Below are 18,364 nucleotides of genomic sequence, written 5' to 3'. Positions count from 1 at the left end.
CGCTCCCCTCCTTCCCAGTCCCGCCGCCCCCCACTCCAGGCGCCTCGCAGACGCCTCATCCCCCTCGGCACGCACACACTCCTCCCTCCCTTCCGCCCGCCCCACAACAAATTAGAGTTTTTGGCGTTACCTCCTCGCGCTCTTTAATCTTCTTTCCTCAACTCCTAAACTTCCCCCCGCCCCTACTTCTTCAGCAGAAGGCATACATTGGACGCCTCACTCCGCGAACCCTCTATCGCTCGCCGCTATAGGATTGCCCTCACGCCACTCTTGGCTTCAGTGAGCCAATGAGAATGGGACGCCCCTCGTGAGGTTGCCGCCCATAAACAAAATACACTCTTCCTTCTTCCCTCCGCCCCCCGTCCCCGCCCCTTTCTTTCTCTTCCCTCATCTCTGTCACCTTCGATTGGGCTAAAAGAGGCCCAATCCGCTATCGCAAACGTCCATTGGGACGCGGAAACTTCGCTCAGAGCAGTATTAACAGGCGATTGGTCGACGGTCCTTCCACTTCGCCCATCCCCACACCCCCCTCCCCCCGCCGCACCTTCACCCACTCTGAAGAGGTCAATCGTTTCTCGTTGTTCAATGATCCGGGAGGTGGATGGCTATTGGTTCAGGGAGCCCGTCAGACCGGACTGGAGTGAGCCGTGATTGGTCGACACAGGCGCAATCATGTTCGGTTGCTTACTCCTCCGCTCCTCCCTCCTTTTTCCTCCACGCCCCCGCCCCCCCCACCTCCCTACTGCTTTTACTTTCTACGCATTTCTATTTCCTCCTTTATTTATTTATTTGTGATAAACTTAAATGACCCGGCGATGGAGGCGGTACCCTAGGAGAAGGCTGAGGATGACGAGCGGCGGCCCGGGGCCAATTGCCGAGAGGGCTGCGGGGTGAGGGGCAGCGGCGGTGGCCAGTGAGAGGCAGGTGTCTGGAGCGCGCCGGGCCTATGGAGCCGGGATGCCCCAGCGGAGGCGGCGGTTACCCGCTGTCTGGCGCGGCGAGCCGCGCGGGGGGAGCCGCGGGAGCGGAGAGGGGGTGTCGCTGTCGTGGACTGCTGTGGCTGCGGGATGGAGGCTGGATGTCGGGCGGTGGGTGAGAAAGCGGGAGGGAGGGTCTGGCTGGCGGCGGCGCGCAAGGCCGCACCGGGTCACGCCTGATGCCCGCGGAATGGGGCGCGGGTTACCAGACCGGGTCCCCAGGGGCCGCCTGAACAGTGCTAGGGCTCAAGGAAGAATTTGTTCATGCTGAAGATTTAGAAAAATACTATGTAAAACAGTTTGGAGTAAGCCTCCCTCAATATAAATGAGATTTATTATCCTGCCGGAAAAAGCAGATTGTTTCTTATTTCTGAACGCCTGAAGTACCAATGACCCAACCAGAGCCCGCAGAATTCAATATCCTGGGTAGTAGAAAGAACAAATAAAGTAACACGGAAAATTAAGTGTGATTCAAATGCTTCAATAAAACCTTCGCCCTCAGCCGTTTGTCACTCAACATAGCGCTCCCCAGAGCCAAATTCTTACCAAATACTGGTCCAGTACTCAGGCATTGAAGAAAAAAATGAGGCTGAAGTCCAGCAGGAAGCCCAGGATAGATTCCTAAAAAGGATTTCTTACAAGGGCCAAGATGGGAGGGTTGGGGAAATCGCTTTTCACTATACAAAGAAAAAAATTACTGCCAAAGTAAGTTTTACTTTTTTAGGGAGCTGATATAGCAATAATTTCTCACAAAATCAAAAGTACCATGCATGCAAAGAATATACTATACTTGGGGTTTGAAAATGACATTGTTTCTAAGGCATGGATTTGATGTATAGTTTCCAATAGACTTAAGTCCTCTGGATTTTAACCCAGGCTTCTTTGGAACGTACAGCATGCTTTCATATAAGATGCCTGGTTAGAGGTCTTTGACAGAAACTAAGCAAAATAAATTGGCCCTGGTGAAAAAAAAATTTAAGGGCCTTGACCTCATTAATACTATTAAAACTATCTTATGAGGATTATATGTATGAGGCTCTGAGAATCCAGAAAATTATTGTGTTTGTTGACAAATTTGAAGTCTGGGAATTGCTAGTGAGTTTGGAAACCAAAATGCTTTTAAACTTATATATAAATCTTAGCTAAAAAGTGATATTGACCGGGCGCGTCGGCTCACACCTGTAATCCCAACACTTTAGGAGGCCGAGATGGGCGGATCACTTGAGGTCAGTAGTTTGAGACTAGCATGGCCAACCTGGTGAAACCCGTCTTTAATAAAAAATACAAAAATTAGCCGGATGTGGTGGTGCACATCTGTAATCCTAGCCACTAGGGAGACTGAGGCAGGAGAAATGGCTTGAACTCGAGGCAAAGGTTGCGGTGAGCCGAGATCACGCCACTGCACTCCAGCCTGGTGACAGAGCAAGACTCTGTCTCAAAAAAAAAAAGAAAACAGAAAAAGAGAAAGTGATTTAGTAAGAATAAGTGTTCCGTACAGAACAATCAGCAGCAGATGAGAAAAATCAGTAAAATTTAACATTGGTGTTCAGTTACTCCTGTAACTTCAAGGAGCGGTGGCCACTCCTTCCAAGTCATTCTTAAAACTCGTTGTTTTCAACAAATTTGTAAAGATATTATTCAGCATATTGGCATGAGAGTTAAGATTATGATAGGGCACTCTAGGAAAGCAGTGCAAAATATTCTAATTCCAATAATAATGATAAGGTGAAGCCCTAGGGATTACTGCCCCTATTTAAGGTGGTGGTTATGTCCTGTTTTTGTGATACACGCCATATTGTGTTTTTCGCTAATGTTTATACTTGGTGTGTGTGCCTAGCATATGTTTGTGCAACTGTGTTTACCAATAGAACTTTTAGAAAATCCCTGGGGAGGATTTCGGGAGAAACGAATTATAATCTGTCTCTAAGAAATCCCTCAATTTTCATATTTACATTACACGTCTACGTACCTTGATCACACAGATACACAAACACCCCAAAAGATGTACCAAGAATTCCACAATTATGTCAAGCGTCAAGAGAGATGTTTTCCTTGTTAGCAAATATCAGAATTGAGCAAAAGAATAAAACAAGCAAGATGTGGTAAGAAAGGAAGGGAAGATAATACCAAAAAATAGCTGGGTGTGATGGCGCGTAGTCCCAGCTACTCGGTAGGCTGAAGCAGGAGGATCTTTTGAACCCGGGAGCTGGAGGCTGCAGTGAGCCGAGATTGTGCCACTGCCTCCAGCCTGGCGACAGAGCGAAACTCTGTCTCAAAACAAAACAAAACAAAAGCAGAAAGGAAGGGAGATGTTGAAGGCAAGATTGATAGAAAATGAAAATACAAGTTACTGCTTAGAGAAGAATTTTAACGGACTTTTATACTTCTTTCAGTCCATTAGTCTATTGCCTTCACAGATTATAAATAGTTTACAGTTCCCAAGGCTTCAAAAGAGGCCAAACTAGTAGCAAACATAATCTATTTATGTTACTAATGGGGACACAGACTTCGAATACTTTATCCAGTGTTACAAGTAGCAGAGCTTGTTTTTAAACTCAAGTCTGTCTGCCTCTTTCCACTATACTGTTTACTCATTCAACAAGTACTAAGTGTGTCTATTCATACTAACTATAATTATTAGACATTTAAGATGCCAGGAACTTAGAAACTAAGCATAAGAATTGGCATTTTTCTCCAAAGACTTGACTGTGTCTTGGAAGAAAGAAAGAAAGGAATGAATTATGCTGTGTACACATATGGCGTATACAACACGGGAATACATAGCAAAGAATGCCTAACTCTTAAGAAGTTGAAAATATTTGTAACACACTGAACTGATAACTATACTGAATTCAAAAGTTAATCAAATGAGATCTTGCTGCCCAGGGACTTAGATTTTAATAAGGGCAAGAATTATATATATACACATATATACACAAACCCACACTAGCCAAATGGAAAGAATAGTAGAATAAATAGTACACTTTGAGGAATGGAAGTGCAAAATCAGGGAAGCAGTAACTTTTGAGATGTTTTTTTCTGTATCTGTTAGAGAATTTTCCATCCATACACACACACAACCACATGTGAAATACATGTCACTTCATATTTTTTGCCATTTGCCTAAAAACAGGTACTACTTTTCTACACATGAGCTCATTAATAACCTGAGCAGGTAACAGCCAATAAAACAATACTAAAGGAAAAAGTCTTTTTTTCATAATGAAAGAAAATTAAACCATCAAAATTTGTCAGAAAAATGTGCAAAAAATTAAGATTAGACATTTAACATCCAAAGCAACTTAAAAGAGGTTTCTATAAATCCTTGTGTAATACAGATGTGAAACAAGTTATTCTGCACCTGGAAACGTATATAAAATTTGCCTTTGACCTCCAAATCCACAATATGGTAGAAATCTGAGGCCCTTATTTCACTGGATTTGCAGGGGCTTATGCTTTCCTGGTTTTTTGTACACCCACATTTTCATTTCCATTCAGTTTTCTCTTCTACACCAAGCCATTGATTTACATGGGAAATTCACATCAGAACCAAGATTAGTTTCAAACAAACCCTTACTCACATAATAAGTATATAATGGAATTGACTGAAGAATGGGTTGTTATAGAAAGGAGAATAGGAGAAAAGGAAAAAGAAAAGATGAAATTTATTAATGGTGAGGTATACTGATTAGATGAACTGAACATGGAAACAGAATAGAACCCAGAAATCAGCTCATGCATAAATGCCAATTTGATTATGTTACAGATTGGCAACACAGATTACTGGGAGAAAAAAGACTATTCAATACGTGGTATTGGGAAAATGGAAGAACAAAGAACTTGGATCTCTATACAGCACACACAAATCAATTTTAGATACTTTAGGAACTAGATTATGTGTTCAATCTGTAAATACAAGGTGGGAACTGTAATTGGAAGTTCTACTGGAATTACCTAAGTGGATTTGGGGAGGAGCAGTCCATGAAAGGAGCACAGGATAAATAAAACAAATGTCCAGTATAACAAAGGCCCATTTACTTTCTTGAGTCCCTAGACCCAGTTGTGCCTAAAGACCAGCTGTAACTCCTGTCATTCCTATTACCACAAACCTATGACATTTCTTTCAATTGGTTAAGATTGTTTAAATTGGGTTTTTATTACTTGGAATTTGACATTTGTAAGTCTTAGTTGATGTCTAAAAATAATTTTACAGTTTTATTTACATAGATGCACAGTGTTTCAAAATCATTATAAATGTTTTACAGTTTTTTTACACAATTGTAAAAAGGAAATTTTTTCCATTACATTTTCTCATATTGCTGCTGTATGAGAAAACTACTTATTTTTACATGACAACTTTTTATCCATACATCTTTATGAAGTTTTATTACTTATCATTTTTTAGTTGATTCTCTTGGTTTTGTTATATTGACATCCGTATCCTCTCCTAATAGTGATAGTTTTTTTCTCTCTTTTCGGTGTTTGTTACCTGTTGTTTCCTTTTCTTATTTTGTTGGTGACATGGTTTGGCTGTCTGTCCCCACTCGAATCTCATCTAGTAACTCCCATAGTGCCCACGTGTTATGGGAGGAACCTAGTGGGAGATGATTGAATCAATGGGGCAGGTCTTTTCCATGCTGTTCTCATGATAGTCAGTGGGTCTCACGAGATCTGATGGTTTCAAAAACGGAAGTTTCTCTGCACAAGCTTTCTCTTTGCCTGCTGCCATCCATGTAAGATGTTACTTACTCTTCCTTGCCTTCCACCATGATTGTGAGGCCTCCCCAGCAGTGTAGAACTGTAAGTCTCATTAAACCTTTTTCTTTTGTAAATTGCACAGTCTTGGGTGTGTCTTTATCAGCAGCATGGAAACAGACTAATACAGTTGGTCAGAACTGCCAGCAAAGTATTGACTAGTACTTACGGGAGTATACGTCTTTGTCTTATTTCTGAATTTTTGATATCACATCTTTAAGTAGTTTTTTTGCTGAAAATTTGATTAAAAGTTTATATATTCACAGCTTGCATTGTATTTTAAAAATTACCAATAAATATTAAATTTTACCAAATACTTTTTATAAATATATAAAATAAACATAATTATTATTTACTTATTTTGTTAATAAACTGAATTATAGTGATAGATTTACTGATGAACCATCCTTCCATTCCTTGATAAAAACTCTTTAGTTTTATTACTATTTTAATGTGTATGTGTTTAATTTACTAATATTTTTATTTTGGAATTTGCTGACTTTATAAATGACATTGAGATTCCTAAGTGGGATGGACCTGTGCAATCTTCATCCAGTTTTTGGATTTGTATTAGGCTAGCCTCATAGAATTAGTCAGGGGAATATTGTCTTGTACAATGCTCTCAAGATGGTAAAGCTCATCTGTAAAACTATCTTGGCCAGTGGGCTTTTTTTTTTTTTTTAGGATATGTCTTCTCAATTCTATAGTTTTTGGGCACTGTAATTTTCAATCTCTTTCTGAGTCCTTTTAATCATTTAATTTTTCTTAGAAAAGTATTCCTTTTTTTCTAGATTGTCAAATTTATTTATATAAAATTTACATAGTATTATTTTAGTTTTAAATCACTTTTTAAAAAGTGGCCATAATTGGTGTCTATCACATTACTCTTTTTATTTCCTTGTGAGCAGATTATTTTATTTTTGTATTTTTTTATATAATTTTATTTGCAACAATTTTATGTTGTTTGGCTTTTAATGTTTTAGCTACATGCATCTAAATCCTCTTCTTACATTTGGGGAATTTTCAAATTTTATACCTTATCTATTGCTGCACTCCAAACCACTTCAAAACAGCAGCCATTTTATATGTTCGTGATTATCTAAGTTAGTAGTTTGGGCTAGGTTCAGCTGAGTGGTCCTTCTACTCTTGCCACTTACGAGTTTGAGCCTTTGTTCCAGATCACACAAGCATCAAAGTTTCACTTGTTCCCTTTATGCTATTGGAGTCCCTCTGTTTGTGGTAAGCCTTACTTTCAGTCCCTGCACAGACTCAACAGATACTCCCAGAGAAAAAAAAGTAGTTGAAAAATTCAGCTTACCCAGGAAAAGTGCTTAACTGTCTGGTGTGTTAGTTCATCCATTTCTTTGACTCTAACCCTCCTGCTTCCCTATTATGAAGATCCTTGTGATTAGACTAGGCCTACCTGGATAATCCAGGATATTTTCCCCATTTCAGGATCCTTAACTTATTTACATGTGCACAGTCCCTTTTACCATGCAACAGTTTCACAGGTTCCAGGGATTCAAATGTTGACATCTTTTGAGGGAGAGGGCAGTTATTCAGCCTACCACAGAAGGCCTCTTACCACTCTTATTATTATTATTACACTCTCAAAAAGCCCAAGGAATACTGGGCCATCATTTTTTAAATTGGACTTAATTTTCTAGACACAAGTCCCTATGTCTTAACTCTCCTTGGGTATATCTTTCTTATACTGCAATTCTATAACCCAAGAACTGAACTACTGAATTTTTGTAACTGAAGGATTTCTGGACTCTTTCTTAATGTGTACATCTTTGAGGGTTGGTGTGGATGAAGCAGGGATGGCAAATAGTATTTGTACATTACTGTATATTTTTAAGAAAACAGGCCACAGTTTTTCAAAGTCATGCTACAAGTTTCAGTGTGAAAGAGCTCCATTTATCAAATATTTATTACATATTTCTAGCACATGAATGGAAAATTCTGGTCAAAAATTTCAGCCAGGAAGCTAGGGTTAGAGGAAAAGCAATGAACACCACCAAGGTCCTTCTTTGTCTCCCTGCAGTAAACCGTTTCTCTAACAGAGTTATTTTATTGATTTATTTATTTTTGTTTATTTGTAATTGGCAGAAAGGAGCAAAAAGATCTTTGCTAATTTGTTTTGTTTTTAAGCATGTGGATTTACATTATGACAGAGGTCACTAACTTTGCAAGCCATGTCAAAAGCAGATCATGCCTCTAGGTAAAGAGATACTAAACATCACCACCTGGTAGGGGAAAGCATAAAGGAAATTTAAGAGACTAGTTCCTTTTTGCAAATTGTATACCCAAGATGATGTGTGCAGAAAATTAATCTGCTCTGTATTAAATCTCCAGAGAAGATTTGTTTAAAATATCTTTTAGTAACTCCAGTATTTTTTCAACATCTTAGAATTTCAGTGTTTCCAGGTTTGTGAAATGCACCTGAGTGAATGATATTCTAAATGCCAAGGACACTGAAAGTTTCAAAACAGGTTGCCTTTCTGAGATCCCAATTTAGATAACTGTCATCATAAAAATCTTTGGAAAATACTGAAGCTACAAAGGAAAATAATAATAAACTTTTAAGTTTGAGGATTGGACATTTTGAGAAAATATATGTGATGCCTATTTATGACACCTTTTGCAGGTATACAATAAATTTGTTTGTTTAATAATAGACAAGTATATTATGTTTAACTTAGTTTTATTGGCATATTTAGAGAGATCATAAACCCCCCAAAATTGAAAAAAGGTTTCCTTCCAGTTTTAAAACAAGTTCACCATGAAAAATATTTTCCTTGCCTTCTAATTTTGCTATTTCCTCCAAGCCTTCATAGGTTATACACTTTGCAAATAATATTCAAAATTGTCAGGCTGCAGTGCTGTCATTTTGAATGAAAAATATTCACTGAATCCATACACATTTGTTATTATGGCCAGTACTGATAAATTATAAGGCAGAAGACTGGTTTTGGAGCCCAGAGCTTTAAAAATGTCCAAGAATTTTATTGAAAAACTAATATTATTGAAAGTATGTAAGAAGTAATAAGTATGTAAGTAAGAAAGCATGTAAGAAACAAGCACTTGTACTGGTTATTTTACCAGAAAGGTATCATGATCCAGACCCAAGAGAGGGTTATTGGATTTTATGCAAGAAAGGATTCACTTGAGTTCACAGAATAAAGTGAAAACAAGTGTATTAAGAAAATAAAGGAATAAAAGAAGGGCTGCTTCGTAGAACATTCCCAGGGGCTACTGGTGGCTATTTTTATGGTTATTTCTTTATTATTTGCTAAACAAGGGGTGGATTATTTATGAGTTTCCCAGGAAAGGGGCAGGGATTTCCTGGAACTGAGGGTTAGAACATATATCATATCTTTCAGATATTACCATGACATTTGTAAAGTGTCATGGCGCTGGCCAGAGTGTTTTTTAGCATGCTAATACACTATAATTAACATAAAGAGCAGTGAGGATGACCGGAGATCATCTTGGATTTGGCGGGTTTTGGCTGGCTTCTTTACTGCATCCTGTTTCATCAATGTGGTCTTTGCGACCTGTATCATTTGCCGGCCTCCTATCTCATCCTGTGACTAAGAATGCCTAACCTGCTGGGAATGCAGCACAGCACGTCTCAGCCTCATTTTACCCAGCCCCGATTAAAGATGGAGCTGCTCTGGTTCAAAAGCTTCTGACAGTCATATTTTTAGAAAATTGGGATGATTTTGATCTGAGGGACAAGCAAAGGAGTGGTTCCTTACAAAAAACAGATTCAGGAGTATATAAATAATCAGAGCCCTTCCTGCCTCTTCTACTTCTTTTCAGTCCTGAAACATTTTAGTGTCCCCCATCAGTAGTGTAAGACAGGTGATATGGTTTGTCTGTGTCCCCTCCTAAATCTTATCTTGAATTTTAGTTCCCGTAAACCCCTTATGTCATGGGAGGGACCCAGTGGGAGGTAATTGAATCATTGGGCCAGTTACCCCTGTGCTGTTCTTGTGATAGTGAGTTCTCATGAGATCTGTTGGTTTTATAAGGGGCTCTTCCCCCTTTGCTTGGCACTTCACTCTCCTGCTGCCCTGTGAAGAGGTGCCTTCTGCCATGATTCTGAGTTTCCTCAGGCCTCACCAGCCACATGGAACTGTGTGTTAACCTCTTTCCTTTATAAATTACCCAGTCACAGGTATGTCTTTATTAGCAGCGTGAGAATGAATGAATACAGTAAATTTGTACCGAGGTAATGGGGTGCTGCTATAAAGATACCCAAAAATGTGGAAATGACTTTGAAACTGCGTAACAGGCAGAGGTTGGAAGAGTTTGGAGGGCTCAGAAGACAGGAAAATGTGGGAAAGTTTGGAACTTCCTAGAGACGTAGAGGGTTCAGAAGACAGGAAGATGTGGGAAAGTTTGGAATTTCCTGGAGACTTGTTAAATAGCTTTGACCAAAATGCTGATAGTGATACAGACAATAAAGTCCAGGCTGAGGTGGTCTCTGATGGAGATGAGGAACTTGTTGGGAACTGGAGGAAGGTGACTCTTGCTATGCTTTAGCAAAGAGACTGGTAGTCTTTTGCCCCGCCCTGGAGATCTGTGGAACTTTGAACTTGAGAGAGATGATTTAGGGTATCTGGCAGAAGAAATTTCTAAGTGGCAAAGTGTTCAAGAAGAAGCAGAAAGCCTAAAGCAGGATCCTCCCATGAAGAAAGTATCCAAAGAGAGGAGATTTCTTAAAACAATAACTATAAGGTAAAAAATGAAGCCACAGGGATGCCAAACCCCTTTGCCATATTGGAAGTTTTAGCCCTTAACATTGGAACCCAGCAGTGCTTTTAACCTTGGTCTACATAATCTTTCTTCATGGTTTTGGTGAAAGAGGAAGCCTCAGGCCTCCTTTGAAGCCTGCAATGTAGTACAAATAATAATCATCCTATGGGAGCATATAGTATAGGCATTAACCAGGTATTAAGGGTGATAGAATTTATTTAAGCCATTTTCAAACTTTTTCTGTATTTTTTAGTCAATACTATCATTTAAAGTAGTGAATTGGTGAGTTGGACTGAAAATCAACTTAAATTCAGTTTTTCTGACCAGTGGCTATATTATACTTAATTTAGTTCTGAAAGACCATTATATTTATTTCTTTGTTTTATTTTCAAATCAAGTTCCCATGGTGGTCCCTTTTACTGAAAAAATAATCAGATAATCATTTCAGAGCCACTAAATTGTGCAAACCAGAAACACTACTGAATTAGTCGGTACTCCACATTTGCAAGTAGAAGAAACCCAAGTCAGATTAATTTAAATAAGAAAGGATGCTGCATTAATTAACAATGAAGAAGGGACCTCAAGTGATGTCACCAGCAATCAATCTATCCTGCTTTCTTTCCCAGTGCTGCTTTTCTTCACTTCGACTTTATTCTCAGGTGAGCGCTCGCCATGTAATGGCAAAGATGTTAATGAAAACTTTAAGCATACATTACATGATCTTCAGCACAAACTGCTTTAAATAATAAATGTATTGGTTCACATAACTGCTAAGTATCCAGATGTAGTGAAGCTTTGGATGTGGTTTGATGTAACTCTCTGGGATTCTCTTAGCTTTTCTTTATGTGTCAGCTGTAGCTGTAATGGTTCTAGTCATCACAGATGCATACCACATCAATCAGACCAAGAAACAAATCTTCCCCCTCAGTTATTCACAGAAGTCCTGTATTTCATTCTGTGGGGACCAGTTTAGGTCATTGCCCATCCTGGACTCAGTATCTAGGGAAAGAGGGATAAGAGCTTTCTTGACAGATTGGCTTATACTAAACAGGATAAGCCACCTCTGGACTTGAGAGTTGTGTCTGTTCTACTAAGTCAAATGGCTGCCGTATAATGAGTGACAAGTGAGATGGATACTGGATAATGTATTACTCATGATCCCAGAAAGATAGAATGTGTATTTCTCTATTGTTTCAGCAAAAGTCCTGGATGCGCTTCCCATTGGGGGAAGTTCCCACTGGTTGATTCAAGCCTCAAGCTCATCTAGGTCCGGTTGAACTAAAAGCAGGGTGAGTGAGTCTCCATAGGCAGAGAATAGTTTTGGGAGCAAGCCAAATAATATTTGTGTGTGATAATATGCTTGTAGACCACATCTCCACTTGCCCTATTTTATATCCTTGGTGAAAATAAATCTTGTCTACTGCCATGGACACAGAGACTAGAAAAATTACATTTCAGAATTCTTGAACAGTAACAGTTGAACTTTTATTTAGAATATGAAATGATTAGATAATATTTTCTAATGGAAGGGAAAATTGGATATTTCTAGAAATGACATTTCTTACAGAGAATGAAACAATATCTATTTTTCCGGAAATGAAAGGTACAATAGAATAAATCATGTTTTGAAAGAAACTGGTAAAAAACAGTTTCTCTCAATTGTTTCATAAGATGTAAGATTTAGCATGGCTTTCAAAGGACAGAAATGCAGTGGTGACTGATATATGGACTTCAATCTAATAAGAAAGACACACAGGAGAGTCTCTGAGATTAGGAAGGATACTTAGGCAAAATTTTTTAATTAGAAAAAAATAGCAAGTATTTTGATCCTGAATACATTTGTAAAACATATTGTTGCCTTTCTTGTTTCTGTATTGAATATTTTTTAAGTTAAAGTTGAATTTTTAAAAGTTTGTAAATGTTTCAGATTCAAGTATAGGCTTCCAGAGAAGGATCAAAGTTGTAAGATGGAATTTAAGAATATTGCTAAATAAAATACTTCCAAGGTAACCTGCCTTTGATTTATCTTTTCTATTAAAGATTTATAGCTTGAAATGTCAAAATAGCACAGACTTGAGAAAAATTTAAGCCTTGTAGAGTTACTCTGTATACTTACCTATAACAAGCCTCTAGCATGCTGGCAGAATGCAGTGTGCAGATGAAGGCTGAGAGATAATATCCTACCTCTTCGGCTTCAGCGTCCCAGAGTGGGTGTGGCTAGTGGAGGGGAGTTCATACAGCTGACAGTATGCTTGCCCGATATTTTCTGGCTCACCCTCATTTCTCACAGTGACTCTTTGTAGGTTTTTTTGTTGTTGTTGTTCATTTCACCTCCAGGTATGATTTTTATTTGTGCAAAGAACTGAGGGATGAAAAGTTTTGCCAGCAGACATAGAACTGGTCTAAGGAAGTTACTGGCCTAGACTCTGCTCTAGTGGAGGTAAGTCAAATACTGGAGAAAATAATAAGTTAGTTAAATTATTCTGTTCTTTCTGCTGTCGGGGAAGCCATTATGTAGGTCATCCCACACCTGAAAGAAAAAATTCAACTGTAATTTTTGAAAATAGCACATAACAAATACATTTTGGTATAATTTTAAAACTGATTTTAGAGAGAATTTTGGGACTGCTGTCAATCCAATTTATGTTCTTCCTGAGGATCTCAATGCGTTAGATGTCTGTGTTAGCTTCCTGGAGAAGATATATATTTCTACTGTTAAGGAGCAAATAGTCTCACTAAATAGGAAGACAGGCATACAACATGCAACAAAAGATACAATAGAGCGTGTAATCAATGGTTGTTTTGTTAGTTATTTTAATTTTCAGTAATGGACTTACTGGGGCTTTTTATTAGAATTCATTTAGTGATAAGAGAGATGGGATATCATGGAGCTCCAGGGTAAAAGTTCATGCCACACATGAATAGGAAGATAGGAGCTGGAGACTTGTTCTGGATTCAAGGGAGCTTGAAGGATCCCTGCACCAGTGGTCTACCGTTGACATACTGCAGCTACTCTCTGAGGTTATTTTTCTCTCTGTCTTCTACCCCCACTCCTGTTCTAGAGTTCAAGTTCAAATTTCTGAGGCTAAATCTGTTTGACATAGCTAACTATTCAAATCTCATTTAGGCTGAGCTTTCTCACCCAGCCATTGCCTAATGGGTGGATTAGCTGGTGTTGTGTCAGGTGACCGTTCCTGACTTCCTTATCTGTGGCCAGGGGTGTTTCTCAGAGTTGGGGATAGTGGAGTGTGATCTCTGATGAAGGACACAACTCCCTTGGGATGCCCCTTCCACAGTGCTGTGTGTTAGTGTGTGGCAGGGGCCCCATAACCAACACAGAAATTTCAGTAAGCATACAGCTAGTAAATTCTCTGGGAGATCAAAGAAGGAAGTATTTGATATGGAATTGATAACCTAATGAGACTTCACACCAAGGAGGGATTGGCACCATGTCCTGAATGATCAACAATAATCTAATTTAAAAGAGTAGGGAGGAGAGAATCTAATATAAAAGTATTGGCCTGGATAATAACTACAAGTAGGCCTTATCTTTACCCATTTTTTAGTATAACTTTAAAAAATTTGATTGGGAGCCCAAAAACACTCATAGCATTTAATTAATCTGAGTAGAACTAATTTTCTGGTTCTGGAGGTGAGGCCAGGAGCAGTTTTTTCTCACCACTGAGTGGGTCTTTACACAAAGATATGTCTCAGGGTAGAGATTAACGTAAGCTGACTTTTGGCCACTTCCTGCCTCACAGAAATTAGACAGGAAGCTCCCTAGCAAAGAGACGAGTTAAGAAGTACAGTTTCTTACCACTGCAGGAAAGGTACATATTAATTTCCTTTGCTTCTCTGTCCGCTGGTGGAAGCCATATTCACCAACAGCTTTGCACTTCCATGGTTTGGTTATTCTAAGCACCTAGGTGGAAACCAAGTTCTCTTATTGGACAGAACTCTTGTATTGGGCTACCTCATAAGTTGATAGCCACAGTAGAAGGTTGCTCTTGGATCAGATACTGATTCCTGACTCAGTCAGTGGTATGAAGGAGTGTAATCCTGTGGTTCACAGCAAGGAAAAGCTGTGGCAGTGTGGTAATTTGCATTAATGGAGTTATTTAGTCATTCTGTATCTGTGCCATTTGCCATGGGACTTTGCATTCTTCCTGCTGAAAGGCAGAATATATTTTCTCATTATTTGATTAAGTTTTGTGCTTGGTCATGTGACTTATTTTGGCCAAAAGAATGACACAGAAGTACACAGAAGTGGTAACATGCCAGTAGAGAGTCTCAGTGAAGAGAACTTGTATGTTTCTCCTTATCTTTGTGCATTTCTGCCATTGCCAAGGGAAAAACATGCCTGTACCAGCTTTCTGGGCCAGGAAAAGAATGAGAGACATGTAGGGTATACGTAAGTGTTTCAGCTGGATCACCCCTATGGGCCCACTCTAGATCAGCTAACCTCTAGTGAACCAACTGATGTATGAGCTCAATAAATACCGAGATTTAGGGGTCCTTTGTCACATAGCAACAGTTAACTGACATAGGCAGATTTGCTCAAAATGAGTCTGTAAATTTATTAGCTTTAACCAGAATGGGGATGTGGCCATAACAAGCCCTCAAGCTGCCACAGACTTCACTCCAGCAAACAGGTGATTCCCTTAAAGCGCAAGACAGACTGTAAACAACCCACAAGACTCATCAGACCAAAACCTCTGATGAAGGAGATGGTATATTTTTATGTAAGTACATATACAAAAAATTTCAATCCCTGTTGCTCTAGACTCTGAGTTTAGCTGATAAATCCAATGAAATAGAAAACCAGGGGTTAAAACCACAAGGAAAGGAGCCCAGGCATCTATTAGAAGGGCAAGTCTATTTATTGGTAGCTGAGACCTTCTAATGTGTTTCCATAATATCAGGCAGCATTCATGGAAAGCTGTGGGAAATGTAGGACTACATATCTATTTGACAGAATCAGGAAATACACACAGAGTATGAGGTGTGACCCAGGTCAAAACCCAGAATCCAAGATCAGGGCTCCTTTTGGGGAAGAATCTTGGCCTTATGAGATTGGTTGGAAATGTCAGTGTGGCTGTTATCATTTTCTGGAGTAGGTTTAGACTATACAGAGACTTTCATTCTTTCACAGGAAATGAATGGTCACCACGAAGATGCTTAGGGCATTTGTAAGGATGTCAGCCACTTTTGTGATTTGCCTGTCACAAGCTGCTCAGTAATTTTGGCTTAATTTTATGTAAATAGCACTTTCTGTTGGCACTCTATGGATCGCATGTTAGCAAGGAAAAGAGAGGAGTACGCACAAAGCTCCTTGAGATGTAGAATAAGATTTTCCCAGGCATAAAGTATAGCTCAGACCTACAAAAGTGTATGATACCTAGAGGTGTAAAGAACAATGTACAACATTTTTTCTCTGTCCTTCATGTGTTTACCCCGTGGTTGAAGAGACAAATTCTCATATAAAAACAGTTATGTAAGTATGGGAAAACATTAACCTACTGAGAAACTTTATAGCAAAGTCTTATTCTATTAAGAATTTTAAGATAATATTTAGCATAACGGAAATAAGATTCTTACAACAGAGCTTATTTTTTCCTCTTTCTACCTTGGTAAACAAATATATCAGACAGAGTAAGCAATGTTATAGTCTGAGACAAATTGTACTATTAATTCTTTCAAAGACTTTTAATTTATGAGAAGGTTATGGCAATCTAATCAAATAAATGGAAATTCATGTAGGTATGAGTCAAATAATCAAACATTATTATTCTTAATCTATTATACTTTTATGACCATAAATGCAATTTTATTTCAAAATATTAAACTCGTGATAGTACAGGAAAGACTTCATCCTTAAGATGTTGGAGCTGAAAATTTTAGGCCTTAAGGACTAATCCTGATATTTATGAAATAGATAAGTTTTCTTGGTTTTTATGCTAGTAATATATGTGGTATAATATACTACTACAGAAGTACCCCACTTGAGACATATAAATAACAACAAATACTACTATAATAACCACCTTGAAATGAGTTTTTAATTGCTTTGATGACTATAGTAGCAATTCCCAAAATATGCTAGCTCTGTTTACTTTCAATTTTATTCAGCATATGGGCGTAGGAAAGCATTAGCATTTTCCAATTCCAAGGATGAATGTGTTTAATGTTAAAATAACTCAGAACAGTTTTATGTTTTTCATCATGAAGTTCAAGTAAGAAATATAAATACAGAAACTTGGGTCTGCTGCTATTCTGCCTATAAATTTGGTCAATCTGATGAGGATGTGACCATAGAGAGCTTATGGATCAACTATTTGGGCTTCCTTTTACTACCAACTAAAACACATGATGCAAAATTATTTCCATCAATAGAACAACTATTTGGAAACATTAATACTGTGTAGACATGTTTTTAACCTCAAATTTTCCCATCAATTCTGAATATATTTTTCATGGGGGCTGGAGGTTGTAGTGATTGGTGTCATACCTAATAGTGGGGTATCAGAAAGTTATGGGAATTTGGGCTTGAGTGTCAGTCAACACAGGCAGCTTGCAAGAAATATAACTATTATCATGTTTCTCAACTGAACTTAATTTTGATTATGAGACACCATTCTGCTGAGTGTTGGAAACTCAATCATTTTGGAGTTACAGCTGTGTTTTCCCAGTGCAGATTCAGTGACCGTGAGACTTGTAAAATGCCAAGGAATGGGGAATAGGGATGGAGGAAGAATTTGGCATAGGTTGTCATGTGTCAGCCCTGGCATCTTCAGAGACAGCTTTTGTCTCATCTGATCTTTAGTTGTCTATCAACACAAAACACTTCTGAGTTTCTATTTTTCCTGACAATTATATTCTTTCAAGTTTTCTCCATAAACTTATTCCAGTGCCAATCTCAGATATTGTATTTATTTGTGTTATTCTTGCACCATGCACTCTCAGGAGACTTGCCAAGTTTAGTTGAACTCTTCATTTGCATGCTTTGCTTAGGCATTGTATTAGTTCATTTTCACACTGCTATAAAGGTACTACCCAAGACTGGGTAATTTATAAAGAAAAGAGGTTTAATTGACTCACAGTTCTGCATGGCTGGTGAGGCCTCAGGAAACTTACAATCATGGTTGAAGTGAAGGGGAAGCAAAGACTTCATGTGGTGGCAAGAAAGAGAGAGCCAGCAACAGCAGGGAAAACTGCTTTATAAAACCATAAGATCTCATAAGAACTCACTCACTATCACAAGAACAGCATGGAGGAAACTGTCCCATGATCCAATCACCTCCCGCCTGATTCCTCTCTCGACACATGGGGATTATGAGGATTACAATTCAAGATGAGATTTGTGTGGGGACACAAAGACTAACCATATCATGTATGTTAGAATTAACCTACTACCTCCTACATAATGCTGGAACTGACATAAGGGAGAATTCTGAAAAAGCCTCAGGCCAATCTCTTTAGACATACCATGTGACCATTCCAACTCCAGGTTTCATTTGCATGCCCATCCTCATCCAGGCTAAGCAGGTCTCTTCGACAAACATTAGCTAATACCTAATAGTATGGAATTACTCTTCAGTGTCTGATATGAGCCCTAAGAACCCTGAGAAACAGATAGTATCTTTTAGCATTTAGAGCTTAGACTAGGTCTTAAGGGAGAGGATTCCCTAAGGAGGTATTAAGTGAAACAGCCACAGAAGCTTATCTGTGACTTCCTTTTTTTTTTTTTTTTTTTTTTTTTTTTTTTTTGAGACAGAGTCTCACTGTGTCACCCAGGCTGGAGTAGAGTGGCGCAATCTCTGCTCACTGCAACCTCCACCTCCCAGGTTCAAGCTATTCTTCTGTGT

At 38.7% G+C, this 18,364-nt stretch overlaps 1 protein-coding gene and 1 long non-coding RNA gene across 24 annotated transcripts in view; one reads left to right on the top strand and one right to left on the bottom strand.

Moving 5' to 3' along the window:
• The window catches only part of ZBTB20 (zinc finger and BTB domain containing 20), an 813,376-nt gene extending 813,198 nt beyond the window's left edge, over positions 1-178 (bottom strand). For all 23 annotated transcript variants that reach the window (XM_074033403.1, XM_074033406.1, XM_074033411.1 and 20 more), the window contains exon 1: positions 131-178. The gene's annotated coding sequence lies outside the window, so the exon portion shown is untranslated. The remainder of the gene's footprint in view (positions 1-130) is intronic.
• Positions 179-5,442: 5,264 nt separating this feature from the next.
• Positions 5,443-18,364, top strand: part of LOC102118040 (uncharacterized) — a 77,001-nt gene continuing 64,079 nt past the window's right edge. Inside the window, exons 1-3 of the long non-coding RNA XR_010584656.1 lie at positions 5,443-11,158; positions 11,697-11,788; positions 12,837-12,939. This is a non-coding gene — a long non-coding RNA (uncharacterized lncRNA). The remainder of the gene's footprint in view (positions 11,159-11,696; positions 11,789-12,836; positions 12,940-18,364) is intronic.

The sequence above is a fragment of the Macaca fascicularis genome, chromosome 2 (assembly GCF_037993035.2).
Source record: "Macaca fascicularis isolate 582-1 chromosome 2, T2T-MFA8v1.1".
Taxonomy (NCBI): Eukaryota; Metazoa; Chordata; class Mammalia; order Primates; family Cercopithecidae; genus Macaca; species Macaca fascicularis.
The sequence above is the reverse complement of the archived record's forward strand: the minus strand, read 5'-3'. Positions and strand labels throughout refer to the sequence as shown.